Here is a 25,400-nt window from a genome sequence, read left to right on the forward strand (position 1 = left end):
GCTGTCTTGGATGACACGTCTCTTCAACACCGCGTGGAAGTCGGTGACAGTGCCTAAGGAGTGGCAGACCGGGGTGGTGGTTCCCCTTTTCAAAAAGGGGGACCAGAGAGTGTGTGCCAATTACAGGGGTATCACATTGCTCAGCCTCCCTGGTAAAGTCTACTCCAAGGTGCTGGAAAGGAGGGTTCGGCCGATAGTCGAACCTCAGATCGAAGAGGAACAATGCGGATTCCGTCCTGGCCGTGGAACAACGGACCAGCTCTTCACTCTCGCAAGGATCCTGGAGGGGGCCTGGGAGTATGCCCATCCAGTCTACATGTGTTTTGTGGACTTGGAGAAGGCATATGACCGGGTCCCCCGGGAGATACTGTGGGGGGTGCTGCGGGAGTATGGGGTGAGGGGGGCACTTCTCAGGGCCATCCAATCCCTGTACGCCCAAAGCGAGAGCTGTGTTCGGATCCTTGGCAATAAGTCGGACTCGTTTCCGGTGGGGGTTGGCCTCCGCCAGGGCTGCGCTTTGTCACCAATCCTGTTCGTGATATTCATGGACAGGATATCGAGGCGTAGTCGGGTGGAGGAGGGTTTGCAGATCGGTGTGCTGAGGATCTCATCGCTGCTTTTTGCAGATGATGTGGTCCTGTTGGCATCATCGGTCTGCGACCTCCAGCACTCACTGGATCGGTTCGCAGCCGAGTGTGACGCAGTCGGGATGAGAATCAGCACCTCTAAATCTGAGGCCATGGTTCTCAGCAGGAAACCGGTGGATTGCCTACTCCGGGTAGGGAATGAGTCCTTACCCCAAGTGAAGGAGTTTAAGTATCTCGGGGTCTTGTTCGCGAGTGAGGGGACGATGGAACGTGAGATTGGTCGGAGAATCGGAGCAGCAGGGGCGGTATTGCATTCGCTTTACCGCACCGTTGTGACGAAAAGAGAGCTGAGCCGGAAGGCAAAGCTCTCGATCTACCGTTCAATCTTCGTTCCTACTCTCACCTATGGTCATGAGGGTTGGGTCATGACCGAAAGAACGAGGTCGCGGGTGCAAGCGGCCGAAATGGGTTTCCTCAGGAGGGTGGCTGGCGTCTCCCTTAGAGATAGGGTAAGAAGCTCAGTCATCCGTGAGGGACTCGGAGTAGAGTCCTTGCTCCTTTGCGTCGAAAGGAGCCAGTTGAGGTGGTTCGGGCATCTAGCACGGATGCCTCCTGGGCGCCTCCCTTGGGAGGTGTTCCAGGCACGACCAGCTGGGAGGAGACCACGGGGAAGACCCAGGACTAGGTGGAGAGATTATATCTCTACTCTGGCCTGGGAACGCCTCGGGATCCCCCAGTCAGAGCTGGTTAATGTGGCCCGGGAAAGGGAAGTTTGGGGTCCCCTGCTGGAGCTGTTGCCCCCGCGACCCGATCCCGGATAAGCGGTTGAAGATGGATGGACTTTTAGTTTTAAGATTCTGATTATAATACATAATTTAAGTCAACTAATATCATGATGTATTTATTTTGGACTAAGCTACCCAGCAATATGTGAAGTTGTTAAAATGAGCTCCACCTTTACCAGCTGCAACATTAAAGTGATGAACACATTAATGCATCAATAATAATGATCCAATAACATAATATATAAATATTTCTGAAATGAACCTTTCAGCAAAATGAGTACTTTTAACTTTTAGTACTTTACTATATTTTGATGTTTATACTTTAGCACTTTTACTGAAGTAACATTTTCAATGCATGACTTTTACTTGTAACGGTGTATTTCTGAATTGTGTATTACTACTTTTACTCAAGTAAAAGATCTCAGTATGGAGGGCCGAACCTGTCAAAATCAAAACTAAATAAACAAATGAGTAAATTACTCGATAAATAAATAAATATGTCATTAAATGTACCAAAATAATATAAAAAATAAGTGTAGGCATAAATTAATTGATGAATTGTAAGATAAATTGTTTTAATTTACTTTATTCATTTATCTTTGTATTTATTCCCCTATTTATCTACTCTACTAATTTTCCCTTTCATTATTTTTTTATTAACTAATATTTATTTATTTAATTTTGTATTTATTTTGTATTAATTTAAAATATATTATTAAATGTATTTTTTCATTATTAATTAATTAATGTATTTAATTATTTATCCATTATTTTCCCTTTGCAAGTTCCCCCTATTATTTCCCTAAACTTATGTATTTCTGTATTCTTTTCTTTAGACCTTTCTTTTTTTACATTTCTTGATGCAATTCTGCTTCATTATACAAATGAGGGGTCTGTCATTCAACTTGAGTCATGGGGTCAACTTTTCGCCTATTGGTTGATCGACATCAGAGTGCATTGATCGACTATACTGTACATGTTAGCATGCTAGCTAGTAAAGGCTGTCTGCTTATCAACTCCAGTCTTCATCTCCGGCTACGTACAGTACACTACAATGGAGAGAACGGGCTTGGCGGCTTCGGCCTGGAGGTTCTCACTCTGAACAAGCTCAACCTTGGGGGTCGGCGAAAGAGTTAAACAGTTAAGCTCCAGTTGGTTGGTCTGCACACCTGTACCTGTCGGACAATGCAAGACCAAAGATCTGAGGCAGTGGCGGGGGGGAGCAGCCGCAGACTGACAACCCACCGTATGGAGCCGGGGATGAAGACTGGAGTTGATAAGCAGACAGCGTTAGCTCCTTAGCTAGCTCGCCTTGTACAGTCAATCTATGCACTCAAGTTGACCCCATGATGAAACATGTTGAATGACAGCCCTGTCATTTACATAGTGAAGCAGAAATGCATAAAGACATGTAAAAGGAATTGTATAAAGAAAAGAATACAGAAATAAATAAAAAGGGGGAAATAAATAGGGGGAATATTGCAAAGGGAAAACAATGCATAAATAAATACATTTAAAAATGATTTTTAACTGTTTCAAAATAAATGTAAAAATAAACAAATACATTTAAGTAAATGAAAATATATAAATAAATAAAAAAGGAAAATTAAATTGAAGAGTAGATAAATAGGGGAATTAATACAAAGATAAATATAGATAAATTAAAACAGAAATATAAATTTCTGTCACATTTCATCAATTAATTAATGTCTACATTTATTTTCAATATTATTTTTTGGCACATTCAATGAGAAATTAATTTAATAATGCATTTTTGATTTTGGCAGCTTCTGTCCTCCATATTTCAGTACTTCTTTCACCTTTGATGTAAATGCAGCCAAACTCACAATTAAATGTTTTTGCAGCCTGTCGTGATTCTGATTGATGGTCAAGTTCCAAGTTTAATGAACACAAACCAAAACTCTTCATCCACTATTTGTTTACAGTAATCAGATATTGTGTTCATTAATAACAGCCAAATTGCTCCATTTTTTCTTTCTAATAATGGCTTTTCAGTTATATAGGCCTATATTGAGGAACTTCCTGTCTGAGTAGAGCTGAAGTTTTGAGTTAATACCGGTTGTTGAAACACAGTAAATATGATCAGCTTACAAAGGCAGACAGCAGCTACAGAAACAGAGAAGTTGAGAGGAAAGGGTTTGAAGTTCACGGCTGTTTACCAAAGTGTGTAACAGCTATAAGTGGTAAAACCTAAATTTGGTGCCTTTTATAATCATTAAATCAGATACTGTACTCCAAAAGGAATCTAAGCTACACTAGTTAGCTTTTAGCATGACTAGTTTATCTGCTGTTTTATTCTTTGTTGTGGTTTCTGGTTTCTACTAAATCTGGACAGTTAGTGTATTTAGTCTCTGTAGGTCAGTGTACTCACCAGTGTTTGGCAGAGATTCTGCTGTGTTGTTGATAAAAACCTGCTGGATTCAGTTGAATGTTTCTTTAGAGAGAAACACAGAGACTTGTCTCGACTGCAGCTCTGCTGTGGCTCAGACAAACAAGACGTTGCAGCTCTCCTCTTTCAGTGTTGCTCCTCCTCTCAGTGGAGCTCTGTCAGTGAGGCTTTATTGAATTACCTTAACATGGCTTTGGAACAAGATGAGTTTTTTTACTTTTTGTTTCTTCCTCTTTTTGCTACAGCAGCAGCCAAAACAACATACAACTACAAACAGACAACATAACAAAAGAGGTCAGTGCAAGATATTCAAGAACATCCTGTATCTTTTGATCAACAGGCTACAACGCTTCCTCTACAGTCCCTCTACAATCCCACAAACACTCCAATGTTCAGCTCACTGTTTATCCTGCAATTTCTCTTTTCTGCTGCTTTACAAACTGATTATCTTTTCTTCATTTTGACAGATTTCTTACTGATCACAATACAGGAGAAAAAAAATTGAAGAAAAACTGAGATGAAAATCTTTTGTCACTGGAACACAATATAGGCTTCTCTGTGATTTTGAGGTTTCAATAAAGTAAAGTACTTCTATCAGAGAACCCTTTACGTTATTTTAGAAAAAGCTCCTCAATCAGAGAGTAGTCGGCTTTAATTACATTCCACGACTGGAAAATCCATAGTGTGTCTAAAAAACACACAGATGGTTTATAATTAGGAAAAGAGTGATATGTTCCCAGGAAGTAATAATTTTAAAATCAAAGGAAATCCTTCAACGCTACTACAAAATAGAAAGATTATAGGTCATGCAAAATAGCCGCACAATTACTTAAAACAAAGTGACTAAGTAAATGTAATACTTCCTTCCTCTGCCAATGTGTCATTCTGACTGTAACCATTTCAGTATTTATCTCCATACACTATACAGTCTATGATCCATCATAACAACTAATCCCTCTGCACTTCACTGCTGTTCTCCAAAATGTTGAGCACATTTTCTCCTTTTCTTTATCTAAAATAAGATTTTAAAACTCGGATGGAGAATCCTTCTGATTGGACCACAGCAGTAGATTAATGGGCTTTTCTGTGATTCTCTATTTGTAAAAGTAGTTAAAGAACAATACTTTTAAAGTAAGTCTTAAATGAAAGTAAAGTTGCTGATTTTAGAATGAGCTCAAAAAACTACAAAACAAACAACAAAGCGTAGAGTACTTGTACCAATTAGACTTCATATAATCTGCTCCAGCATCAGACTGTGTAGATATTTATTAAGAGCATGACCTCATATGACCACAGGCTGCAGTTCATTAACTCCACCAGAGGGCGTTCTCACATATCACTTATTCTCTACAAACTAGTGGCACTGCTTTAACACAACTCAGACCCAGAAGTAATTGCCATCAGGTAGAGGGGTCAGGCTAGTCTTAGGTCTTTGAAAAAGACAATCGGCGTGTACCAGTTTGTCTTTCAAATTCTTTCCTCGACGGAATGTTATTCTTGGTGGTGTATTAAATAACTGACCGATTTTAGTGTCTCTAGAAATAATGTGCCAATGCTTTCTGATAGAATGTTTTATTTTATTTGATCTATCAGTAAAATTTAAAACACAGACAGCTCTTGGTTTGTTTGTTGTCTTTCTATCCCCTTGTGGTTTTGTTGTCACCTGTTGTAAGGCTGCATCTAGACATTTATCTTCATATCCTCTTTGTTTAAAACGTGATTTCATTATGCTCACTTGGTTATCAAAAGATTCCTTTGTGTCACAAATTCTCTGTAATCTATGGAATTGACTCAATGGGATGGCATCTTTCATGCTTGTTAGCTAGTACCATGAGAATGCAATGTCTTTGCTGTGCTGCGTTGAGATGGTGCAGATTGAAGGAAACCGGTCGCTTCAGTCTTTGTTTCCTTGCAGGGTCCAGTTAGGTTGGCGCTAAACTGGCTTCTTTGCGCCGGTGGTTTTACCGTCAGCGGGCAGACTGTGCCGTAACCACCTCAAAGATGGGTTAGTTGTACTTGTTATCTTCCTACGTTCGTACTTTTTTATTTATCAGAAAACACACGTTTTATTTGTGATATTTACTGGAAATAACATACGATATAGCCAAGAGCAAGTAGGTTGTTATCTAGTGATCTTCTCCAGCCAACTGCCACCTTATTTTGGTTTCTGTAGTGAAATGAGGAGGTACTGGAGGCTACAGATAACTCCTCAGGCACGCCCTGCGTCTTGCTAGTGCCAGGGTCAAAATGTGCACACACACGGTTGCCGAGATACAGTTAACAGGGAGTTAAACAACACATTAATCTAACAGTCTGACTGATTTCTTCATAACTATTATTTAAGATAATAAAGACTAAATGTGGATGTTTCACTCACCAGTTGTTGTCCCTGCTCAGCCTGCTGTAGTGTAACATTAGTCCATTGTTTTATTCCACAATACTGAACATAATAATCCAAACAGGTAGAAAACGTAAGATGTGAGAGGAGCAAAGGATGCGTTTTACTCTCTTGGTCCTAATTGTGCTTTAATGCACCAGGTTTGTAGGTCTACTTTCTCTCATTTTTTTCTATTGAGCTAAATGAAAAAAAAAAAAAAAAAAAAAACACGCAAACGGAGCGGATCAAAACGAGGCTTCTTACTGAAATATTGTAGTGACGGCTCATATTTCCCAGAGTTTCCATAGTTGTATTTTTGCGCTGTGTGTTCGTGTTTTATTTGAACCATTAGTGAGATGGCTGTTATATTTTTTGACAGGTAGCTCGTAATAAAGTTTCACCAGTGAACTTTATTACATATAACTGCGAGCGTCAATGCCTGTGCTGAAAGTGTCAGTAATCAAGTTCATATTTTCATTTACATCCAGGACAACTGACCCGGTTTTCTCAGCTCATTTTATCTAAACTAATCAGCCGTTCCTCTCAATATGAGTGACAGGAAAAAATAGGAACCGTGTATCCGATAGAAGTTCAGACAAAACGTCACGCCGCGCTGTGCAGCGCCGTGTTGCTCGCAGCCAGTTAGGACACTCCAATAGAAAACAATGTAATCAAGCCCAAGTACATGTCCTAGTTGTTTCCTAAATGCAAAACTATCACTGTTTTGTGCTTTATTTTGCATTGCAGTGTTAAGTCCTTCCATTACCAAATATTATGGTGATATTGTGGTTTTAGCTGACGTGTGTCGCCTCACTGTTTTGAGCGATGCTCGTTCATGTCTATTTAGAGCGAGCAAGCGCGAGCCCAACGATGACTTTAGTTGACCTAACAGCCACATCGCTTAGCATCGCTTAGCATCTGACGCTGTCTGTCCACTGAATACGTTGAATCTGCACTTCTGTTACATCATGTAAACAAACCAGGAACATATCAGCTGTGAGCTCCAGATCAGACTGGAGCTGGAGACGTAACCACCTCAAAGATGGGTTAGTAGTACTTGTTATATTCCTACGTTCGTACTTTTTTTTTTATCAGAAAACACACGTTTATTTGTGATATTTACTGGAAATAACATACGATATAGCCAAGAGCAAGTAGGTTGTTATCTAGTGATCTTCTCCAGCCAGCTGTCACCTTATTTTGGTTTCTGTAGTGAAATGAGGAGGTACTGGCTACAGATAACTCCTCAGGCACGCCCTGCACCCTGCTTGTGCCAGGGTCAAAAAATGTGCACACACAGGTGCCGAGATACAGTTAACAGGGAGTTAAACAACACATTAATCTAACAGTCTGACTGATTTCTTCATAACTATAATTTAAGTTAATAAAGACTAAATGTGGATGTTTCACTCACCAGTTGTTGTCCCTGCTCAGCCTGCTGTAGTGTAACATTAGTCCATTGTTTTAATACTGAACAGAATAATCCAAACAGGTAGAAAACGTAAGATGTGAGAGGAGCACAGGATGCGTTTTACTCTCTTGGTCCTAATTGTGCTTTAATGCACCAGGTTTGTAGGTCTACTGTCTCATTTTTTTCTATTGAGCTAGATTGAAAAAAACAAAACAAAAACAAACACGCAAACGGAGCGGATCAAAATGAGGCTTCTTACTGAAGTATTGTAGTGATGGCTCATATTTCTCAGAGTTTCCATAGTTGTATCTTTGCGCTGTGTGTTCGTGTTTTATTTGAACCATTAGTGAGGTGGCTGTTATATTTTTTGACAGATAGCTCGTAATTAAGTTTCACTAGTGAACTTTATTACATATAACTGCGAGCGTCAATGCCTGTGCTGAAAGTGTCAGTAATCAAGTTAATATTTTCATTTACATCCAGGACAACTGACCCGGTTTTCTCTGCTCATTTTATCTAAACTAATCAGCTGTTCCTCTCAATATGAGTGACAGGAAAAAATAGGAACCGTGTATCCGATAGAAGTTCAGACAAAACGTCACGCCGCGCTGTGCAGCGCCGTGTTGCTCGCAGCCAGTTAGGACACTCCAATAGAAAACAATGTAATCAAGCCCAAGTACATGTCCTAGTTGTTTCCGAAATGCAAAACTATCACTGTTTTGTGCTTTATTTTGCATTGCAGTGTTAAGTCCTTCCATTACCAAATATTATGGTGATATTGTGGTTTTAGCTGACGTGTGTCGCCTCACTGTTTTGAGCGATGCTCGTTCATGTCTATTTAGAGCGATCAAGCGCGAGCCCGACGATGACTTTAGTTGACTTAGCGGCCACAGGTGTCGCTGTTAACAAGCATTTCTGAATCTTACAAACAGTCCCTTTACGACTTTTTTTCTCGTAATATTATGACTTTATTCTCGAAATTTGTTTTCCCTCAATGTGGCCCTAATACTCCGTCGTAGTGTTCCCCTTTAAGTCTCAAGTCCTATTTCTTTACTTAAACGTGAGTTAAGACATGTGAAAAACATCTCAGACTGCAGAGAGTCACAGCTGAGTTGGTTAGATATTAGTTATAGATAAACTATGGGTGTTGGAAAGGGTGGTAATGACACAAAAAGCTCCCCACTTAAATGGACTTGGACTTGGACTTATATAGCGCTTTTCTAGTCTTCCGACCACTCAAAGCGCTTTACACTACATGTCAGTATTCACCCATTCACACACACATTCATACACTGATGGTAGAGGCTACTAAGGTGCCAACTTTGCCCATCAGGATTTAATCTAAATACTCATTCACACACCGATGGCTATGCCTCCGGGAGCAATTTGGGGTTAAGTGTCTTGCTCAAGGACACATCGACATGTGACCCGGAGCAGCCGGGGATCGAACTACCGACCTTCCAATTGGTGGACAACCTGCTCTACCCTCTGAGCCACAGCCGCCTTACTAGAAAGAGTACTTGTACCAATTAGACTTAGATTTAATTGTGCTCCTGCATTCATATAATCTGCTTCATCATCAGACTGTGTAGTTATTTATTAAGAGCATGACCTCATATGACCACAGGCTGCAGTTAAACTCCACTAGAGGACGTCCTCAGATGTCACTTATTCTCTACAAACTAGTAGCACTGGTTTAGTGTTCACATCAGCTGCTCAAACACAACTAAACCCTTTAATAACACTACGTTATCTGATACTACCAACTATCTCAAATGTGATGGGTGTTGGAGCTCGTCAACTGAAGTCAGTCTGAGAACAGCTGGTGGTGTTTTTAATCACGTGATTTCGTATCATTATAGAAACACCATCAGCTGTTTTTTCAACTTTGATATCAATCAAAAACAAAATAACTTAATCAGACACAATAAAAACTTTAGTTTGCTTTTGTTTATTTAAAAAGAAAAGGAGAGAAAAGCAAATCACATTTGTCTCGTTCATAAACTGCTCTTTAGTAATTTGTGCCAGAATGCAACACTTCTTATATACACAATGATCAGATAATAAACAATTTGAATTTGACACGTACAAATGCTTCTGATTTCTGCGTACATTGTTTTTCATGATTAAACAGTCTTGAAGGCAGGTAATGCAGTTATTAGAATGAATTAGATTACATTAGATCATATCAATCAGTGTGGTAAAATGTGTGTGTTGTAGTAATAAGTAGCAATGTGACACATCAAACAAAAACAGTTTCAGGATAAAAGAAAAAATCTGTAAAAACAACAATGTATAAATTGCATATAACCAATAAATACACATTTAATACATCAAATGAAAGTGAATCTTTGTTTGTTCTACTCAGTGTGATGGACAGGAGAGATGATCAGAGGGGCAGAGTTTTTACCACCATAGTTAAGACTGGGACTAAAGTATGGGTAGAGTTTCTCAGTGAAGCAGCAGCCAGTAAAGGAGTAGATAAGAGCTGCAGCATCAACATCATAAAAGGAGACCAGACCCTCCTCATAATCCACAAACACCCCCACCTTCTCAGGCTGAGACTTCAGAGAGAGATGGACTGAAGGGCCAGCACAAGCTTTGTACTCATTTTCATTCCTCAACCATATCGACCAGTAACCATTCTGAGGAGACAGTGAGATTTGTCCCTTCCTGTTGATCGACTCTCTGGCCACTCCTAAAGCCCACTCAGTCTTCCCTTTAACCTGAACCTCGTAGTAAAACCTTCCTGAAGAGAAACTTTTCTTTGCTAAGACATTAGCACAAGTATCAAATCTCTCTGGTTTGTTTATTAATAGCATGACCTCATATGACCACAGGCTGCAGTTGAACTCCACTAGAGCAGCCATTCCCACCGGTGGGCCGCAGAGCGCCATCTAGTGGGCCGCGGAGGCAGTGGTACTAGATTATTTTTTTATTATTATTTAGCAAAGTGAACAGGTAAAACCTAAAGGAGGTAAGATGCCAGCTGCTGTAAAACCAAAGCCTGTTGAAGGAGGCTGAGACACGGGCGGACACGGGTCTTGTATTGGGTATAACACATGCGCAGTGTAACTGGAGCTGCGGTCGTGCGTTGCGATCGGCTCAATTTCGGCGAGTGCAGAGCAGATATTACTGCGCATGTGCGGTACCCCGAAGGCGCGTTGATTAAGTGTGACCCAACCTCCTTCAATAGGCCTTGTGTAAAAACACCAAACATCATCAGGTAGAGACAAACGTGTTTGCCACTGTTAGCTAGCTAACGTTCTCGGATGCAGTGAGACAAAATGGATCGGTTTTTAAAGCGAAAAAGTGATGTGGGAGACAACCCTGCGCCAGTAAAAGCTCCGAAGCGTGTGGTGAGGAAATATGACCCTGAATACATTAAATTAGGATTCGTGCTTAATCGCCTTTTTGAACTGAGAGAAGAAGTGCACACATTTCTGGAAGAGCAGCACTCCCCTCTTGCTGAGCATTACACTGATGGTAACTTTTGTGCAAAACTGGCCTACTTATCAGATATATTTTACCAGCTCAATATATCAATGCAAGGCAGAAACAGCACAGTGTTTTTGGTTTCAGACAAAATTGAGGGCTTCAAGAAAAAACTTATTCTGTGGAACAGAAGAGTCAAGGAGGGACGATTTGACGTGTTTTCACTCCTAAGTGAAACTTTGGAAGCCACTCCTCATGTCAACATATCCAGTGTTATAACCCAGCATTTGACTCAGTTGTCGGGAAAGTTTACAGACTACTTCCCAGAAGATGCACGAGATGGAAACCTTTGGATTTTGGACCCTTTCTCTGTGGATCCTGCTTCAGAAGACATAGCTCTCTCCACTGTGTTGGAAAATGAACTGATGGAACTATCAGCAGACAGCAGCCTGAAGCTTCAGCTCACACAAGTAGACCTTGCTTCATTCTGGATACTGGCTGCCAGTCAATATCCCTCTCTGTCAAAACGGACAATCAAATTTCTGTTGCCTTTCACCACCACCTATTTATGTGAGTCAGGGTTTTCCATTGTGACTGTCACAAAATCAAAGGCAAGGAACAAACTGAAAGCAACTTTGAATGCTACTCTGCGTGTCAGCCTCTCACCCATCCCACCATGACTTGATCTCATTATTTCCCAGAGGCAAGCCCAAGTGTCTCACTGAGGGTAAGCAGAATATGTATTTTGGTCATTACAGCTGACAGTGGCATAACACATATCTACAGCCCAGTTTATTATTTGTTGTATAAACATGTTAGGTTTTTTACTCATTTATTTGGGAAGGTGGTCCTCGGAAATGTTTTGACAATCACAAGTGGGCCTTCAGTTGCAAAAGGTTGAGAACCCCTGTATTAAATAACTGACCGATTTTAGCGTCTCTAGAAATAATGTGCCAATGCTTTCTGATAGAATGTTTTATTTAATTTGATCTATTAGTATAATTTAAAACACAGACAACACTTGGTTTGTTTGTTGTCTTTCTATCCCCTTGTGGTTTTGTTGTCACCTGTTGTAAGGCTGCATCTAGACATTTATCTTCATATCCTCTTTGTTTAAAACGTTACTTCATTATGCTCACTTGGTTATCAAAAGATTCCTTTTGTGTCACTAATTCTCTGTAATCTATGGAATTGACTCAATGGGATGGCATCTTTCATGCTTGTTATCTAGTACCATGAGAATGCAATGTCTTTGCTGTGCTGCGTTGAGATGGTGCAGATTGAAGGAAACCGGTCACTTCAGTCTTTGTGTCCTTGCAGGGTCCAGTTAGGTTGGCGCTAACCTGGCTTCTTTGCTCCGGTGGTTTTACCGTCAGCGGGCAGACTGTGCCGTAGCCGCTACTAAACTTGTTTGCTCTCTGTTAGCGGAGCGTACTTAACAGGGATGTTTTCAGGCAGACTCTTGCATCCCTGCGAGGAGAAAGGAGTCTGATGTGTCTGCTCCAAGCAGACTGCACGGTGCTCAGAGCTCCACCAGTGTTGAGAGCAGAGCCGAGGTGAAGAGAAAAGAGAGAGACCCAAATAAAGAAAGAGAGAACAGCTGACGCTGCGGTTTTGTCGACCTGGTGACGTCATGGGTCATGGGCTACAGTAGCCTATAGTTACTGTAAACGTTGAGTCCATGAGCGGAGTTCAGGGCTCAGACACCATTTTCAGTGGCAAGTCCCAGCAATACATAATCTTACACTACCAACTATCTCAAATGTAATTACCTATCTCTTACTTATTTATTTAATAAACTCAAACTATGGTTAGTGGAATATAATGAGAGTCATCCTGAACGCTGTTATATTGCATCCAACTGAGGGCCATATTTATTAAAAAAATTATGCAACGCAAATATGTGCTGTGGTCGTCAATGAATTTGATGGTATCTATTCAGCGTCTGATTTATTAAGACAACATATTATGCAGTCAGTTCATGTTGCCAATGTAATTATAAATAGATTAGCAAGCATTAACCTAGACACGTTTATGGGAAATGAAAAGCATATATATTAAGACAAATCAAAGACACACAAACTTTATAGAAGCCTACATTAATTTAATACTTTTAGTTACAAGATTCTGATTATAATACAAAATATAAGTCAACTAATATTATGATGTATTTATTTTGGACTAAGCTACCCAGCAATATGTAAAGTTGTTAAAATGAGCTCCACCTTTACCAGCTGCAACATTAAAGTGATGAACACATTAATGCATCAATAATAATGATCCAATAACATAATATATAAATATTTCTGAAATGAACCTTTCAGCAAAATGAGTACTTTTAACTTTTAGTACTTTACTATATTTTGATGTTTATACTTTAGCACTTTTACTGAAGTAAAATTTTGACTGCATGACTTTCACTTGTTACAGTGTATTTCTGAACTGTGGTATTACTACTTTTACTCAAGTAAAAGATCTCAGTATGGAGGGCCGAACCTGTCAAAATCAAAAATAAATAAATAAATGAGTAAATTACTCGATAAATAAATGAATATGTCATTAAATGTACCAAAATAATATTAAAAATAAGTGTAGGCATTAATTAATTGATGAATTATAAGATAAATTGTTTTAATTTACTTTATTTTTGTATTAATTCCCTTATTGATCTACTTTTCTAATTTTCCCTTTTATTATTTTTTTATTAACTTATATTTATTTATTTAATTTTGCATTTATTTTTTATTAATTTAAACTATATTATTAAATGTATTTATTCAAAATTATTTATTTCTGTATTCTTTTCTTTAGACGTTTCTTTTTTTTTTAAATTTCTTTATGTAATTCTGCTTTATTATACAAATGAGGGTCATTCAACTTGAGTCATGGGGTCAACTTTTCGCCTATTGGTTGATCGACATCAGAGTGTATTGATCGACTATACATGTTAACATGCCAGCTAGAAAACGCTGTCTGCTTATCAACTCCAGTCTTCATCTCCGGCTACGTACAGTACACTACAATGGAGAGAACGAGCTTGGCGGCTTCGGCCTGGAGGTTCTCACTCTGAACAAGCTCAACCTTGGGGGTCCGCAAAAGAGTTAAACAGTTAAGCTCCAGTTGGTTGGTCTGCACACCTGTACCAGTCGGACAACGCAACCAGCTGCAGACTGACAACCCACCGTATGGAGCCGGGGATGAAGACTGGAGTTGATAAGCAGACAGCGTTAGCTCGCCTTGTACAGTCAATCTATGCACTCAAGTTGACCCCATGATGACACATGTTGAATGACAGCCCCCTCATTTACATAGTGAAGCAGAAATGCATAAAGACATGTAAAAGGAATTGTATAAAGAAAAGAATACAGAAATAAATAACTTTGGGGAAATAAATAGGGGGAATATTGCAAAGCGAAAACAATGCATAAATAAATACATTTAATAATTAATAAATACATTTAAAAATGATTTTTAACTGATTCAAAATAAATGTAAAAATAAAAGAATACATTTAAATAAATGAAAATATATAAATGAATAAAAAAAGGAAAATTAAATAAAAGAGTAGATAAATAGGGGAATTAATACAAATGTAAATACAAAAGATGCATATTAAAACAGAAATATCAATTTCTGTCACATTTCATCAATTAATTAATGCCTACATTTATTTTTAATATTATTTTTTGTACATTCAATGAGAAATGTATTTATTTATAGCGCAATTTAATAATTAATTTTTGATTTTGGCAGCTTCTGTCCTCCATATTTCAGTACTTCTTTCACCTTTGATGTAAATGCAGCCAAACTCACAATTAAATGTTTTTGCAGCCTGTCGTGATTCTGATTGATGGTCAAGTTCCAAGTTTAATGAACACAAACCAAAACTCTTCATCCACTATTTGTTTACAGTAATCAGATATTGTGTTCATTAATAACAGCCAAATTGCTCCATTTTTTCTTTCTAATAATGGCTTTTCAGTTATATAGGCCTATATTGAGGAACTTCCTGTCTGAGTAGAGCTGAAGTTTTGAGTTCATACCGGTTGTTGAAACACAGTAAATATTATCAGCTTACAAAGGCAGACAGCAGCTACAGAAACAGAGAAGTTGAGAGGAAAGGGTTTGAAGTTCACGGCTGTTTACCAAAGTGTGTAACAGCTATAAGTGGTAAAACGTAAATTGGTACCTTTTATAATCATTAAATCAGATACTGTACTCCAAAAGGAATCTAAGCTACACTAGTTAGCTTTTAGCATGACTAGTTTATCTGCTGTTTTATTCTTTGTTGTGGTTTCTGGTTTCAACTAAATCTTGACAGTTAGTGCATTTAGTCTCTGTAGGTCAGTGTACTCACCAGTGTTTGGCAGAGATTCTGCTGTGTTGTTGATAAAAACCTGCTGGATTCAGTTGAATGTTTCTTTAGAGAGAAACACAGAGACTTGTCTCGACTGCAGCTCTGCTGTCTCTCAGACAAACGTTCACTTTCATTTCAGGAAATGAGACGTTGCAGCTCTCCTCTTTCAGTGTTGCTCCTCCTCTCAGTGGAGCTCTGTAGGTGAGGTTTTATTGAAATACCTTAACATGGCTTTGGAACAAGATGAGTTTTAACTTTTTGTTTCTTCCTCTTTTTTCTACAGCAGCAGCCAAAAGAACATACAACTACAAACAGACAACAGAACAAAAGAGGTCAGTGCAAGATATTCAAGGACATCCTGTATTTTTTGATCAACAGGCTACAACGCTTCCTCTACAGTCCCTCTACAATCCCACAAACACACCAATGTTCAGCTCACTGTTTATCCTGCAATTTCACTTTTCTGCTGCTTTACAAACTGTTTATCTTTTCTTCATGTGACAGATTTCTTACTGATCACAATACAGGATAAAAAAAGTAAAGACAAAACTGAGATGAAAATCTTTTGTCACTGGAACACAATATAGACTTCTCTGTGATTTTGAGGTTTCAAAAAAAGTAAAGTACTTCTATCAGAGAACCCTTTACATTATTTTAGAAAAAGCTCCTCAATCAGAGAGAGTAGTCGGCCTTAAATACATTCCACGACTGGAAAATCCATAGTGTGTCTAAGAAAACACAGATGGTTTATATTAGGAAAAGAGTGATATGTTCCCAGGAAGTAATAACTTTAAAATCAAAGGAAATCCTTCAACGCTACTACAAAATGGAAAGATTTTAGGTCATGCAAAAAAATAGCCATACAATTACTTAAAACAAAATGACTAAGTAAATGTAATACTTCCTACCTCTGCCAATGTGTCATTCTGACTAATCATTTCAGTATTTATCTCCATACACTATACAATCTATGATCCATCATAGCAACTAATCCCTTTTGCACTTCACTGCTGTTCTCCAAAATGTTGAGCACATTTTCTTTATCTAAAATAAGATTTTAAAACTCGGATGGAGAATCCTTCTGATTGGACCACAGCAGTAGATTAATGGGCTTTTCTGTGATTCTCTATTTGTAAAAGTAGTTAAAGTACAATACTTTTAACGTAAGAGTTAAATGAAAGTAAAGTTGCTGATTTTAGAATGAGCTCAAAAAACTACAAAACAAACAAAAAAGCGTAGAGTACTTGTACCAATTAGACTTCATATAATCTGCTCCAGCATCAGACTGTAGATATTTATTAAGAGCATGACCTCATATGACCACAGGCTGCAGTTTATTAACTCCACCAGAGGGCGTTCTCACATATCACTTATTCTCTACAAACTAGTAGCACTGCTTTAACACAACTCAGACCCAGAAGTAATTGCCATCAGGTAGAGGGGTCAGGCTAGTCTTAGGTCTTTGAAAAAGACAATCGGCGTGTACCAGTTTGTTTTTCAAATTCTTTCCTCGACGGAATGTTATTCTTGGTGGTGTATTAAATAACTGACCGATTTTAGTGTCACTAGAAATAATGTGCCAATACTTTCTGATAGAATGTTTTATTTAATTTGATCTATCAGTAAAGTTTAGAACACAGACAGCACTTGGTTTGTTTGTTGTCATTCTATCCCCTTGTGTTTTTTTTTTCACCTGTTGTAAGGCTGCATCTAGACATTTATCTTCATATCCTCTTCGTTTAAAACGTTACTTCATTATGCTCACTTGGTTATCAAAAGATTCCTTTGTGTCACAAATTCTCTGTAATCTATGGAATTGACTCAATGGGATGGCATCTTTCATGCTTGTTAGCTAGTACCACGAGAATGCAATGTCTTTGCTGTGCTGCGTTGAGATGGTGCAGATTGAAGGAAACCGGTCGCTTCAGTCTTTGTTTCCTTGCAGGGTCCAGTTAGGTTGGCGCTAAACTGGCTTCTTTGCTCCGGTGGTTTTACCGTCAGCGGGCAGACAGTGCCGTAGCCGCTACTAAACTTGTTTGCTCTCTGTTAGCGGAGCGTACTTAACAGGGATGTTTTCAGGCAGACTCTTGCATCCCTGCGAGGGGAAAGGAGTCTGATGTGTCTGCTCCGAGCAGACTGCACGGTGCTCAGAGCTCCACCAGTGTGGAGAGCAGAGCCGAGGTGAAGAGAAAAGAGAGAGACCAAAAAGAGAAAGAGAGAACAGCTGACGCTGCAGTTTTGTCGGCCTGGTGACGTCATGGGTCATGGGCTACAGTAGCCTATAGTTACTGTAAACGTTGAGTACATGAGCGGAGTTCACGGCTCAGATGCCATTTTCAGTGGTAAGTCCCAGCACTACATAATCTTACACTACCAACTATCTCAAATGTGATGGGTGTTGGAGCTCGTCAGGTCAAGTCAGTCTGAGATCAGCTGATGGTGTTTTTAATCACATGATTTGGTATCATTATAGAAACACCATCAGCTGTTTTTTCAACTTTGATATCAATCAAAAACAAAATAACTTAATCAGACACAATAAAATCTTTAGTTTGTTTTTGTTTATTTAAAAAGAAAAAGAGAGAAAAGTAAATTACTATGTATTATTCATAAACTGCTTTTAAGTAATTTGTGCCAGAATGCAATATTTCTTATATAAACAATGATCAGATAACAAACAATTTGAATTTGACACGTACAAATGCTTCTTATTTCTGCATACATTGTTTTTGATGATTTAACAGTCTTGAAGGCAGGTAATGCAGGTATTAGAATGAATTAGACTACATTAGGTAATATCAATCAGTGTGGTAAAATCTGTGTGTTGTAGTAATAAGTAGCAATGTGACACATCAAATGAAAACACTTTCAGGATAAAAGATAAAATCTTTTAAAAACAACAATGTATAAAATGTATATATGTAAATGTATATAACCAATAAATACACATTTATTACATCAAATGAAAGTAAATCTTTGGTTGTTCTACTCAGTGTGATTGACAGGAGAGATGATCAGAGGGGCAGAGTTTTTACCACCATAGTTAAGACTGGGACCAAAGTATGGGTAGAGTTTCTCAGTGAAGCAGCAGCCAGTAAAGGAGTAGATAAGAGCTGCAGCATCAACATCATAAAAGGAGACCAGACCCTCCTCATAATCCACAAACACCCCCACCTTCTCAGGCTGAGACTTAAGAGAGAGACAGACTGAAGGGTCAGCAAGAGCTTCATACTCATTTTTATTCCTCAACCATATCGTCCAGTAACCATCCTCAGGAGACAGTGTGATGCCTCCCTTCCTGTTGATCGACTCTCTGACCACTCCTAAATCCCACTCAGTCTTCCCTTTAACCTGAACCTCGTAGTAAAACATTCCTGATGAAAAACTCTGCTTTGCTAAGACATTAACCCAATGATCAAATCTCTCTGGGTTGTCTCGGAGATTGTTCTTTACACCACCATGTTTAACTTGTTTTCCATCATCAGACAGGATGAGTTTAGGATGTGCTGTATCAGGATCAAGTGTCACATCCACTGCAGACTGCTGGACCCTCTTCAGCTCGGCCTCAAGCAGCTTCTTCATTTGTTTACTGAGAGTCTCCTCCAGCTGATTTACAGCTCTCACCACAGTCCCCTCATACAAAGTTGGACGGACGCTGACTTCTGTCCAGTTTTTGGTGGGTAGAGCAGTGTTCAGGGACGAGAAGCTTTGGAGGAGGTGGAGGTGGTCTTCAGAGAGTAAGAGCTGCTCCACCTCAGTGCTTCTCTTCTTCAGCTCAGAGATTTCCTGTTCCAGCTCTTTGATGAAGCCTTCAGCCTGTTTCTCTGTCTTTGTCTGCTTCCCTTTGATCGTGTTGATGAGCTCGGCCTGGCTTCTCTCAACAGACTCCTTCAGAGCGCTGAAGACCTGAACACCATCTGCTATCTCTCTGTCTGCATCTTCCTTACTGAGCCCCACTGAGTGTTTCATCTCCTGAATCTTCAGTCGTCTCTTCTGGATCATCTGTTGAATTTCATCCTCTAGCTCAGCTTTCTTTCCATCATATCCTTCTTTCAAAGGAACAACATCATGTGTCTTGTGGTCTGAAATAGTGCAGAGCATGCAGACACACATCTGGTCGGTCTTACAGAACAGCTCCAGCAGTTTATCGTGCTTCGTACACATCCTGCCTTCCAGGTTCTCCACAGGGTCGATCAGCTGATGTCTTTTCAGGCCTGACCTTGTCAGATGAGGCTCCAGGTGAGTCTCACAGTAGGAGTCCAGACAAACCAGGCAGGACTTCAGGGCCTTCAGTTTGGTTCCAGTGCAGACGTCACAGGGAACTTCTCCAGATTTGGCAGCTTGTTGCTCTGAACTGCTGCTGCTGGCTTTCTGTTGCGCTGACTGTCTGAACTGAGCAGCCATCTCAGAGATGAAAGTATTGACCCGCAGCTCAGGTTTAGTGTTGAAAACCTCTTTACAGTTGGGACACTGGCATAGGACATTAATATCCTAGTGTTCAGTGATGCAGGTTTTACAGAAGTTGTGTCCACATGGTATGGCGACTGGATCAGTGAACACATCCAGACAGATGGAGCACAGAAACTGATCTTCAGTCAGCAGACAGCTGGCAGCAGACATATCTCCACTCTGAGGACAAAAAGAGTGAAAAACAAAACTGTAATTACCTATCTTTTACTTATTTGTTTAATAAAATCTAACCATGGTTAGTGGAATATAATGAGAGTCATCCTGATTGCTGTTATATTGCATCCAACTGAGGGCCATATTTATTTAAAAAATGGTGCAACGCAAATATGTGCTGTGGTCGTCAATGAATTTGATGGTATCTATTCAGCGTCTGATTTATTAAGACACCATATTATGCAGTCAGTTCATGCTGTGAGTGGAATTATGAATACATTAGCAAGCATTAACCTACACACGTTTATGGGAAATGAAAAGCAGATACAGTATAATAAGACAAATCAAAGACACACAAACTTTTCAGAAGCCTATATTAATTTAATACTTTTACATATAAGATTCTGATTATAATACAAAATATAAGTCAACTAATATTATGATATATTTATTTTAGACTAAGCTACCCAGCAATATGTAAAGTTGTTAAAATGAGCTCCACCTTTACCAGATGCAACATTAAAGTGATGAACACATTAATTAATTGATGAATTGTAAAATAAATTGTTTTAATTTACTTTATTCATTTATCTTTGTATTAATTCCCCTATTTATCTACTCTTCTAATTTTCCCTTATTATTTTTTTATTAACTTATATTTATTTATTTAATTTTGCATTTATTATTTATTAATTTAAATTATATTATTAAATGTATTTATTCATTATTAATTAATTTATGTATTTATTTATTTATCCATTATTTTCCCTTTGCAAGTTCCCCCTATTATTTCCCCAAACTTATTTATTTCTGTATTCTTTTCTTTAGACGTTTCTTTTTTTACATTTCTTTATGTAATTCTGCTTCATTATACAAATGAGGGGTCTGTCATTCAACTTGAGTCATGGGGTCAACTTTTCGCCTATTGGTTGATCGACATCAGAGTGCATTGATCGACTATACTATACATGTTAGCATGCTAGCTAGCAAACGCTGTCTGCTTATCAACTCCAGTCTTCATCTCCGGCTACGTACAGTACACTACAATGGAGAGAACGGGCTTGGCGGCTTCGGCCTGGAGATTCTCACTCTGAACAAGCTCAACCTTGGGGGTCCGCGAAAGAGTTAAACAGTTAGGCTGCAGTTGGTTGGTCTGCACACCTGTACCAGTTGGACAATGCAACCAGCTGCAGACTGACAACCCACTGTATGAAGAAAAGAATACAGAAATAAATAACTTTGGGGGAATAAATAGGGGGAATATTGAAAAGGGAAAACAATGCATAAATAAATACATTTAATAATGAATAAATACACTTAAAAATGATTTTTAAGTGATTCAAAATAACTGTAAAAATAAAAAAATACATTTAAGTAAATGAAAATATATATAAATAAATAAAAAAGGAAAATTAAATAAAAGAGTAGATAAATAGGTGAATTAATACAAAGGTAAATACAAAAGATGCAAATTAAAACAGAAATATCAATTTCTCTCACATTTCATCAATTAATTAATGCCTACATTTATTTTTAATATTATTTTTGGTACATTCAATGAGAAATTTATTTATTTATAGCGTAATTTAATAATTCATTTTTGATTTTGGCAGCTTCTGTCCTCCATATTTTAGTACTTCTTTCACATTTGATGTAAATGCAGCCAAACTCACAATTAAAGGGACTATTTGTAACTTTGTACGCGCATAAATGTAGCGGGTCGTCACACATGCGCGCTCATATATGCGCGTTCGCGTGTGGCCGCTGCCTCTCCAACTCTGCCTGCCTGCCTTCGCTCAGAGAGCGCGCGTGTTCTCAGCTCGCTCCACCTCTAGACGTGAACGCGCGCTCACTCCTCACTGCAGAAGAGTTAGTTTAGCTCTGAGAATATCTAGTGAATGCACAGTGGACGTTTGTGCAGAAAAAAAATGCTGCAGCTCCTCCAGACCAACAGAGGTTTCCCGTGTCTTGTGAAGTGACGGAGCTCATTAGCTAGTAACGTTACCCTCTCGTTACCGACCGGGTGCCGGTGTCTCCCTGCTCTCTCCGGCTGCGGGCGGAGAGAGCAGGGAGACACGCTGCAGAGCGCCGCTGCTTCAGCCTGCACTTAGGCAGGAAAAGCCAACACTAGGATCAGATCTAAATCATGTTCATGGAGAGACCTTCGTCTGGTCAGCTAACATTACTGCCAAGCAGCTGAAATATAGAGTGATATAGTGGTTTTAGCTGACGTGTGTCGCCTCACTGTTTTGAGTGATGCTCGTTCAGGTATATTGAGAGCGAGCAAGCGCGAGCCCGACGCTGACTTTCGTTGATTTCACGGCCACAGGTGTCGCTGTTAAGAAGCATTTCTGAAAGTTACAAATAGTCCCTTTAAATGTTTTTGCAGCCTGTCGTGATTCCGATTGATGGTCAAGTTCCAAGTTTAATGAACACAAACCAAAACTCTTCATCCACTATTTGTTTACAGTAATCAGATATTGTGTTCATTAATAACAGCCAAATTGCTCCATTTTTTCTTTCTAATAATGTCTTTTCAGTTATATAGGCCTATATTGAGGAACTTCCCGTCTGAGTAGAGCTGAAGTTTTGAGTTAATACCGGTTGTTGAAACACAGTAAATATTATCAGCTTACAAAGGCAGACAGCAGCTACAGAAACAGAGAAGTTGAGAGGAAAGGGTTTGAAGTTCATGGCTGTTTACCAAAGTGTGTAACAGCTATAAGTGGTAAAACCTAAATTTGGTACCTTTTATAATCATTAAATCAGATACTGTACTCCAAAAGGAATCTAAGCTACACCAGTTAGCTTTTAGCATGACTAGTTTATCTGCTGTTTTATTCTTTGTTGTGGTTTCTGGTTTCAACTAAATCTTGACAGTTAGTGCATTTAGTCTCTGTAGGTCAGTGTACTCACCAGTGTTTGGCAGAGATTCTGCTGTGTTGTTGATAAAAACCTGCTGGATTCAGTTGAATGTTTCTTTAGAGAGAAACACAGAGACTTGTCTCGACTGCAGCTCTGCTGTCACTCAGACAAACTTTCACTTTCATTTCCTCAAATGCAGCTCTCCTCTTTCAGTGTTGCTCCTCCTCTCAGTGTAGCTCTGTCAGTGAGGCTTTTTTTAAATACCTTGACATGGCTTTGGAACAAGATGAGTTTTTTTACTTTTTGTTTCTTCTTCTTTTTCTACAGTGGAAGTAAAGCAGCCAAAACAACATACAAATACAAACAGACAACAGAACAAAATAGGTCAGTGCAAGATATTCAAGAACATCCTGTATGTTTTGATCAACAGGCTACAACGCTTCCTCTACAGTCCCTCTACAATCCCACAAACACTCCAATGTTCAGCTCACTGTTTATCCTGCAATTTCACTTTTCTGCTGCTTTACAAAGTGTTCATCATCTTTTCTTCATGTGACAGATTTCTTACTGATCACATTACAGGATAAAAAAATTAAAGGGACTATTTGTAACTTTTTAAGCGTATAAATGTAGCGGGTCGCCACACATGCGCGTTCGCATATGCACGCTCGCGTGTGGCTGGAGACTCGTCTCCGCTGCCTGCTCTCCTTCACTCAGAATGTGCGCGTCCTCGCTGTCTCGCTCAACCTCTAGACGTGAACGCGCGCTCATTACACACTGCAGAAGAGTTAGTTTAGCTCTGAGAATATCTAGTGAATGAACAGGGGACGTTTGTGCAGAAATAAATGCTGCAGTTCCTCCAGACCAACAGAGCTTTCCCGTGTCTTGTGAAGTGACGGAGTCTTCAGAGAGTTACGTTACCCTCTCGTTACCGACCGGGTGCCGGTGTCTCCTCTGCTCTCTCCAGCTGCGGGCGGAGAGAGCAGGGAGACAGAGCAGAGCCCCGCTGCTTCAGCCTGCACTTAGGCAGGAAAAGCCAACACTAGGATCAGATCTAAATCATGTTCATGGAGAGACCTTCGTCTGGTCAGCTAACATTACTGCCAAGCAGGTGAAATATAGAGTGATATTGTGGTTTTAGCTGACGTGTGTTGCCTCACTTTTTTGAGCGATGCTCGTTCAGGTATATTTAGAGCGAGCAAGCGCTAACTGAAAGTTACAAATAGTCCCTTTAAAGAAAAACTGAGATGAAAATCTTTTGTCACTGGAACACAATATAGGCTTCTCTGTGATTTTGAGGTTTCAAAAAAGTAAAGTACTTCTATCAGAGAACCCTTTACGTTATTTTAGAAAAAGCTCCTCAATCAGACAGAGTAGTCGGCCTTAATTACATTCCACGACTGGAAAATCCATAGTGTGTCTAAGAAAACACAGATGGTTTATAATTAGGAAAAGAGTGATATGTTCCCAGGAAGTAATCATTTTAAAATCAAAGGAAATCCTTCAACGCTACTACAAAATGAAAACAAAACAGTTGAGTGGTAGATGTGCAAAAACATACTGTACATTGTGTCAGAAGGCTTTAACACCACACAACAATCCCATCAGTCTAAAGTTGAGCTCAGTCTTTGATTTTATAATTTGTAACCTTTTAACATCTCAGCAACGTGTATTTTTTCTCACTCTCTTGGGTCAAGATAAATACAGTACAACAAATATAGTCTGTTTAAAAGTAACATTTGTGAATTGTTCCTTTCACAATGGAAAATGACTGATGCTAATGCTGTAGCTGTTTCAGGTGGCCTTAGATCCGAGTTGGGAAAGTTAAATGCATCATATTGTTGCAGTCGATTGGAAAGATTTTAGGTCATGCAAAAAATTTGCCATATAATTACTTAAAAAAAGTGACTAAGTAAATGTAATACTTCATACATCTGCCAATGTGTCATTCTGACTGTAACCATTTCAGTATTTATCTCCATACACTATAAAGTCTATGATCCATCATAGCAACTAATCCCTCTGCACTTCACTGCTGTCCTCCAAAATGTTGAGCACATTTTCTCATTTTCTTTATCTAAAATAAGATTTTAAAACTTGGATGGAGAATCCTTCTGATTGGACCACAGCAGTAGATTAATGGGCTTTTCTGTGATTCTCTATTTGTAAAAGTAGTTAAAGTACAATACTTTTAAAGTAAGTCTTAAATGAAAGTAAAGTTGCTGATTTTAGAATGAGCTCAAAAAACTACAAAACAAACAAAAAAGCATAGAGTACTTGTACCAATTAGACTTCATATAATCTGCTCCAGCATCAGACTGTGTAGATATTTATTAAGAGCATGACCTCATATGACCACAGGCTGCAGTTTATTAACTCCACCAGAGGACGTTCTCACATATCACTTATTCTCTACAAAATAGTAGCACTGGTTTAACACAACTCAGACCCAGAAGTAATTGCCATCAGGTAGAGAGGTCAGGCTAGTCTTAGGTCTTTGAAAAAGACAATCGGCGTGTACCAGTTTGTCTTTCAAATTCTTTCCTCGAC

At 39.1% G+C, this 25,400-nt stretch overlaps 1 long non-coding RNA gene and 1 pseudogene across 1 annotated transcript in view; one reads left to right on the forward strand and one right to left on the reverse strand.

The window, feature by feature from the left end:
* The window catches only part of LOC141766572 (uncharacterized), a 103,509-nt gene that overhangs the window by 22,494 nt on the left and 55,615 nt on the right, over positions 1–25,400 (forward strand). Inside the window, exon 2 of the long non-coding RNA XR_012593655.1 lies at positions 4,028–4,076. This is a non-coding gene — a long non-coding RNA (uncharacterized LOC141766572). The remainder of the gene's footprint in view (positions 1–4,027; positions 4,077–25,400) is intronic.
* On the reverse strand, positions 18,348–23,035 carry LOC141767106 (E3 ubiquitin-protein ligase TRIM21-like; annotated as a pseudogene).

The sequence above is a fragment of the Sebastes fasciatus genome, chromosome 4 (genome assembly GCF_043250625.1).
Source record: "Sebastes fasciatus isolate fSebFas1 chromosome 4, fSebFas1.pri, whole genome shotgun sequence".
Lineage (NCBI taxonomy): Eukaryota > Metazoa > Chordata > Actinopteri > Perciformes > Sebastidae > Sebastes > Sebastes fasciatus.